Genomic DNA, 8,094 nt, shown 5'->3' with positions numbered 1-8,094 from the left:
AGCCCTCCAAAGAGTAGGTGCTAAATTAATATTTGGGCAATTAAAAAGCAAGTGTGCAAGTCAAATTTATTGCGATTTAATTTCATTTTGAGTAAGCTAAGCCAATCCGGGTACATATACTTCAATTTTATAAAGGAAGATTAAAAGGAATGAAACAAACCAAGAACTGACTATATTTCACATTTTTTCTGTATCTTATGATCACACAGACACTACTGTGGAGGAATTCCCTGTTTTCACAAAAACTACATATTCCACTGTTATGTTACCTAGTTCTGAATGACAAGAAATGGTTCAAGTGTTTCAATTTGTTTTACGAAATACTAAAATTCTTATTTTTAAACTTGATAAACTCCAATAAGCACATGACTCATGTCATTCATAAACTTGGATTCTGAAGCTAAATAAACCTTTAATTGAAAGGAAAGCCATTGGGTGGAGGCAAGATGGTGGAAGAGTAGGGGTCCTCGTTTCATCTGGTTCCCCCAACTTACCTAGATAATTTCCAAACCATCCCGAACACCTATGAATTCAACTTGAGATGTAAAGAGAGAACAGCTGGAATGCTAGAGAGGAAAGTGATCGCTTCTGACAAGGTAGGAGGGCGGAGAAGAGGGCCGGAAGGGATATATTGGAAGATGAACGGGGGAGAGAGCCGTGGAAAGCCGCTGCAGGAAAGCGGGGCAGCGCACAATCCGGAGCTTTAGAAATCTGCGCTTGAGTCTTCCCTGACTAAAAAGTGCTCAGTGGGGAAACAGGGCAGAATCGCAGGAGGGGCAGTGGAGTCTCAATATTCCTGGGGACACAGTAAGAATAGGGGCGCCCAAGAGAGAGCTCGCCGCAAACCTCGGTGGGACCCCAGGAGAGCTGGGCCGCAGCAACCCTTGCGGGGCTTCTGGGAGAGGCGGGCCGGGTCCGTAGTCCAGCAACTGAGCTCAGAGCCCCGGAGCGCAGCAGCGGACACAGGCAGGCTATGCTCGTTCCCTCTGGGAGAGGCCGACCCCCAAGGCGCAAGTTCGGAGGCTCAGTGCTCACCCCAGGGCGCTGCAGCGGACAAAGCTGGCTGTTCTCGTTGCCTCTGGGAGAGGTGGAACCGGCCGGGCGCAAGGTGGTGAACGCTCTCCTGCCGCCTGGCGCTCTTCAGTTTGTACAGGTCAGTGCCCCACGCCTGCCCCCGGAGGAGCTAGGCCAGTGTGCACGGAGAGACTGCGGTTCAGTACCTGCGGGCAGCTCTTGGCTCCGGGGCTGGAGATGTGGCCGCTGCCACTTTTTCCCCCTCCTCTCACCTGGGAGAGGCATGGCCTCTAGGGCACAAAGGCCTCACAGGGACAAACAGCTTCATACTGAGCCGGGCCACCTGGCAAGGGGCGGGGCATCTCCGCTCAGACACCTGAGAATCAGCACAGCAGGCCCTTCGTCCCCAGAAGAACTGCTGGAAGAACTAGGGAAGAGCAACTCTACTGACCAAGCAGCGCTGGAGAGCGCCAGGACTGAGGCAAAATGGTATATAAAACTGGAGGGGTTTTTTGCCTTAAGATTAATTTATCTTTCAGGTTAAAAATTCCCAATATTTTTTCTCTTTTCCTGCCTTAACTGCAATATTTTATCAACGCTTTGATTTTAGGGTTTTTCCTTTTTGACTTTCATATTTCTACAATTACATGTCTTACATATAGTCTTCATTTTTGGATTCCTTTCAACGTATTCAATTTAATTTTTGTAGATATATAAGTTATGTTTTTTTTGTCTTGTTTTGATTTATAATTGTGGAATTTAGTACCTTCTAACATATGGACCAAAATACACTCAGAACCAAGTGGAGCACTATGTTGGTTCATTCTGTGAGATTATATTCTTTCTTCCTTCCCATTCCACCACTCCCCCTTAATCTGGTTTCTGTTTTTGTGGTTGCTGTTGTGTCTTTATATAAGTTTTGCTGCCTTATATAAATTTGGAATTTAGCACCTTCTAACATACAGAACAAAGTACACTCAGAACCAAGAGGATCACCCTCTAGGTCCACTCTGTGAAACTATATTCTCTCTCTCCCATCATTTCCCCCCACCTTTTTTTAACGACAAATGTTGGAGAGGATGCGGAGAAAAGGGAGCCCTCTTACACTGTTGGTGGGAATGTGAACTGGTGCAGCCACTCTAAAAAAAATTATTATTTTAAAATTTGTTTTCCACTTTCATGGTCTTTTTGTTGTTGTTGTTTTCTTTTTCTTTTATTTTCTGGTGCCTGACCTCCTCGAGAATTGTCTAGGGTGTATTTTACTTAGGTAGTAGCTGATATTTTTGACTCTGCTCACTCATAGAGACATTCTGCACTGGACAAAACGACTAGAAGGAAGAATTTACCACAAAAGAAAGAATCCGAAGTAATACTCTCTGCCACAGACTCAATGAATATGGATTTAAGTAGCATGTCAGAGATACAATTCAGAGGTACAATTAAAAAATTACTGGTGGCTCTTGAAAAAAGCATAAAAGACTCTAGAGATACTCTGACTGCAGAATTGAGATCTAATCAGGCCAAAATTAAAAGTACTTAACTGAGATGTAGTCTAACCCTAGCTTTAACTGCTAGGGTTAATGAGGTAGAAAAGAGAGTGAATTACATAGAAAACAAGTTGATAGAAAGGAAGCAAGGTGAGGAAAAAAGAAAAACAAGAGTCCACAAGGAGAAGCCTTGGGAAATAAATGATAGTTTGAGAGGGAATGATATTCATCTTATTGGGATTCTAGAAGATGTAGAGAGAGATAGGACCACAAAGTATATTTGAACAAATCATAGCTGAGAACTTCCCTAATCTGGGGAAGGAAACAGGCACTCATATCCAAGACATAGAGAGGACACCCTCCCCCAAATAAACAAAGATGGATCAACACCCCAACATATAATAGTGAAGTTTGCAAATTTCAAAGATAAAGAGAAATTCCTAAAAGCAGTTCAAGACAAGATTCTTAACTTATATGGGGAGAAATATCAGATTAACAGCAGACCTATCCACAGAGACCTGGCAGGCCAGAAAGGGCTGGCAGGATATACTAAATGAGAAAATGAGATATATACTAAATATATACTAGATATATACTCATTTATATCATTTATATATATATATATATATATTATACTCATTATATATCTCATTTAGATATATACTAAATGAGAATGAGTACTAAATGAGAAAAACATGCAGCCAATAATACTTTATCCAGCAAAGCTACCATTCAATATAGAAGGAGAGATAAAGAGGTTCCAGGATAGACAGAAACTAAAAGAATATGTCACCACCAAATCGAAAGAAATCGAAAGAAATATTAAGGGAGACCTTGTAAGCGAAGGAGGGAGCCCAAAGAAACAATCCACAGAAAGAAGAACTGTATAGGTAATACTATGACACTAAGTTCATATCTTTCAATAGTTACTCTGTGATTGGGCTAAATGATCGCATCAAAAGACACAGGTTATAGGACTGGATAAAAAAGCAAGACCCATTTATACGCTGTCTACAAGAGACTCATTTTAGACCTAAGGACATCTCTAGACTGAAAATGAGGGGGTGGAGAATGATTTACCATTCAAATGATCCTCAAAAGAAAGCTGGGGCAGCAAACCTCATATCAGATAAATTATATATATTTTACAATATTTTACTTATTTATTCATGAGCAACACAGAGACACACACAGAGAGGTAGAAACATAGGCAGGGGGATCCCTGGGTGGCTCAGCAGTTTAGCGTCTGCCTTCGGCCCAGGGCATGATCCTGGAGTCCTGGGATCAGGTCCCACATCAGGCACCCTTCATGGAGCCTCCTTCTCCCTCTGCCTTGTGTTTCTGTCTCTGTCTCTGTCCCCCCCGCTGTCTGTGTCTCTCATGAATAAATAAATAAATAAAATCTTTAAAAAAAGAAACATAAAAAAAAAAAAAAAAAGAAACATAGGCAGACGAGAGAAGCAGGCTCCCTGTCAGGAGCCCTACGTGTGACTTGATTGCAGGACCCCTACGTGGGACTTGATTGTAGGACCCCGGGATAACACCCTGAGTCAAAGGCAGATGCTCAGCCACTGAACCACCCAGGTGCCCCAGATAAATTACATTTTATACCAAAGATTGTAAAAAGAGATGAAGAGGGACACTATATCATGCTTAAAGGGTTTATCCAACAAGAGGACCTAACAACTATGAATATTTATGCCCCTAATGTGGGAGCAGCCAAGTATATCAATCAATTAATAACCAAAGTAAAGATATACATAGATAATAATATATTAATAGTAGGAGACTTCAACGTGGCACTCTCAGCAAAGGACAGATTTTCTAAGCAGAACATCACCAAAGAAACAAGGGCCTTGAATGACACACTAAACCAAATGGATTTCACAGATATATACAGAATATTCCATCCTAATGCAACTGAATATACATTCTTCTCAAGTGCACATGGAACTTTCTCCAGAATAGACCACATATGGGGTGACAAATCAGGTCTTAACCGATATCAAAGATTGGGATTATCCCCTGCATATTTTCAGACCACAATATTTTGAAACTAGAACTCAATCACATGAAGAGATTTGGAAGGAACTCAAACACTTGGAAGTTAAAGAGCATCGTACTAAAAGATGAATGGATCAACTAGGAAATTAGAGAATAATTAAAAAGATTCATGGAAACTAACAAAAATGAAAGCACAACTGTTCAAAATCTTTGGGATACAACAAAGGCGGTCCTAAGAGGGAAATACATCACAATACAAGCCTCCCTCAAAAAATTGGAAAAATTTCAAATACACAAGCTAAACTTGCACCTAAAGAAACTGGAAAAAGAACAGCAAGTAAAGCTTAAACCAAGCAGAAAAAGAGAGATAATAAAGATTAGAGGATAACTCAATGAAATAGAGACTAGAAGACCTGTAGAACAGATCAATGAAACCAGCAGCTGGTTCCACAAAATAATTAATAAGATAGATAAACCCCTAGCCAGACTTATTAAAAAGAAGAGGAAAAGACTCAAAATAATAAAACCATGAACGAAAGAGGAGAGATCACAACCAATACCAAGGAAATATAAATGATTTTAAAAACATATTATGAGCAGCTGTATGTCAGCAAATTAGGCAATATGTAAGAAATGAATGCATTCCTGGAAACCTACAAATTAGCAAAACTGAAACAGGAAGAAATAGAAAACCTGAACGGGCCAATAACCAGTGAGGAAATTGAAGTAGTCATCAAAAACTTCCCAAGAAACAAAAGTCCAGGGCCAGATGGCTTCCCAGGGGAATTCTACCAAACATTTGAAGAAGAAATAATACCTATTCTACTAAAGCTGTTTCAAGGAATAGAAAGGGATGGAATACTTCCAAACTCATTATGTGAGGCCAGCATTACCTTGATCCCAAAACCAGACAAAGACCCCACCAAAAAGGAGATTATAGACCAATATCCCTGGTGAACACAGATGCAAAAATTCTCACCAACATACTAGCCAATATGATCCAACAGGAAGGAGCCACAATGTCCTTCGACAGATGAATGGATAAAGAAAATGTGGTCTATGTATACAATGGAATATTACTCAGCCATTAGAAAGGATGAATACCTACTATTTGCTTCGATGTGAATAGAACTCAAGGGTATTATGCTGAGTGAAATAAGTCAATCGGAGAAAGACAATCATTTTTTTGTTTTGCTCATATGTGGAATATAAGAAATAGTGAAAGGGACTATAGGGGAAAGGATGGAAACTGAGTAGGGAAAAATTAGACAGGAAGACAAACCATGAGAAACTCCTAACTCTGGGAAACAAAGGGTTGCATAAGGGGAGGTAGGTAGAGGGATGGGGTAACTGGGTGACTGGCATTAAGGAGAGCATGTGATGAGATGAGCACTGGGTGTTATACTATATGTTGGCAAGTTGAATTGAAATAAAATATTTTAAAAAAGAAAGGAAAGCCGTTTAAAATTAGGAAGAGGGAATCCCTGGGTGGCTCAGTGGTTTGGCGCCTGCCTTCAGCCCAGGGCATGGTCCTGGGGTCCTGGGATCGAGTGCCGTGTCAGGCTCCTTGCGTGGAGCCTGCTTCTCCCTCTGCCTGTGTCTCTAAATCTCTCTTTCTCACTTCCTCTGTGTGTGTGTGTCTTTTGTGAATAAATAAATAAAATCTTAAAAAAATAAAAATTAGGAAGAAACAGATATATCTTCAATGAATACATATTGTATGGGAACACAACATTTTACACACTGTGTTCCTGCAAGCGCCACCTGGGCGGAGAGTGACTCTTTGTTAACCACAAAGCGAAGAATCTGCCTCAGCCCTCTCTGGGAAGGAGAAGAGCGGCTGAATGTGGCCTGGGAATGTGCACTGGCCATGTAGTAGAGGCAGCCCCTGCTACGGCTCTGGATCAGGCTCCTGCTCTTTCCTCGTCTTGCAGAGCCTCTTCATAATAGCATGGGAAGTCCATGATCTTGGCAAAAACTCTAGCATTTTCATCTTGCTGGTCTCAGCGTGGGCTCTTGGGTCTGCCAGGAATTCCTAACACGGAGGATCACTGTTGGGCATCTGTCTGTACTCCAGGTACCTTTCCTGCTCCTAATCTTCTGTGATGAGCTCCTGGGGCTCTCCAAAGATTAAATACCTCATCTTGGCACAGATGCCAAGCACATTTTGTCCTCCTCAGTGGCATAGCTGCCATTCAAAGATCACACCCAGGAGAGGCATGAGAAGCTCATTCTTAGGAAGGTCCCAGCCACTGCTCACACTGCCATCACTGGTGAGATCTAGGCTGCTCAAGAGGGTATAGGGATGACCGCCAGACTTGGTTTCCTTCAGTTTGAGGCTGAAGACCAGCTCCAGGTGCCCAAAGATCCTCCTGAGGATCTCAGGGAAGTGCTCTCTCTACATTTTGTTGACTATCTTCTGCATGTCTGCCTTCATATTGGGCTCCCTCACTGCATGCTTCTCCAGCAGGAAGTGCACCCACTTGCTCACCTTCCTGGCTAGGGAATGTTTCAGTGAGCTCTCAGCAGAGGTTGGGGCTTCAGAGCAACTTGCATTTTCTCATCTTGGCTCTTGACACCTTGTTAAGACCTCGTGCATGAAATAGCTGCAGAAGTAATAATGGTGGATCGGGATCTCTGAGGCTTCTAGCAGTGCCAGCAATAAGGCAATCTGAGGGAGCACCTCCAAAAGAGAGGAGGAGAGGGAGTACTCTTGCTGCAGTGGCCTAAGCCCTCTTGAGATCCTGGGCCTTACCTCAGGCCCAGTGGCATTTCTTGTGTTGTTGAACTTACTCTACTGATACTGAGGAATGATGACTCTGTGGTTGCGAGCAGTAGGCCTGACCATGGGTAATAAGTGCACCTAGACAAGGGGCAATGAGATGATGTGTGAACCTACAGCAGGGACATTCCACCTTGACTTTAAGCAAAGCCACCTCTGCAGGTTTTCTTGAGGACACTCTAGAAATCTACAAGGCTCTTGTTATCCTAGTCAGTCTGTTCTGAGAATTTGCTGGAGGCAGAGTGATCCTTAGGCTACAGCCTGCCAGCTCTGTCTTTTCCTGACTAGTGTGACAGCATGGCTGGCAGTGGGGCCACATGTGTTGTAATGTGGCAAAGGGGTCCTCTATGTTTACCTTCAAAATTATCATAATAACTTCTGGCAAGATTTCAAATCTTTTCTCTCTGCTACACTGAAATTGATACCTTAAAGCTCCCTGGGACCCAGGGAAAATAGCAAGAAAGGCACTTAAGCCCACCACCCTTACCAGGAGGCACTCAGTGCTTATAGCTCTGTGGGGACCTCTCCTTACTGGGATTGCTAAGTCCTGAGTATCCATTTAGGGTCCTCATTTAGACACCATACAGGGTTGTGGACTGCCCCTCCCCCACACTTTCTGCTGACTGGTGACTGGACCCTCAGACCAAGGATCTCACCTCTTATAGATCTAATATAAAAAGTGATGTGGATCAATGAAAGAAATACTTGATAAGCTAGACATCATTAGAATTAACCCTCAGCTTTGCAAAAAATCATCAAGAAAACAAGATGAGCCACAGACTGGGAGAAAATGTTTGCAAAGGATAT

General features: G+C 42.5%; 1 pseudogene; it reads right to left on the bottom strand.

Moving 5' to 3' along the window:
* Positions 1-6,409: 6,409 nt before the first annotated feature.
* LOC121482457 lies at positions 6,410-7,846 on the bottom strand (annotated as a pseudogene).
* Positions 7,847-8,094: the final 248 nt, after the last annotated feature.

This window comes from Vulpes lagopus, chromosome X (assembly GCF_018345385.1).
Source record: "Vulpes lagopus strain Blue_001 chromosome X, ASM1834538v1, whole genome shotgun sequence".
In the NCBI taxonomy this organism is placed as follows: domain Eukaryota; kingdom Metazoa; phylum Chordata; class Mammalia; order Carnivora; family Canidae; genus Vulpes; species Vulpes lagopus.
The sequence above is the reverse complement of the archived record's forward strand: the minus strand, read 5'-3'. Positions and strand labels throughout refer to the sequence as shown.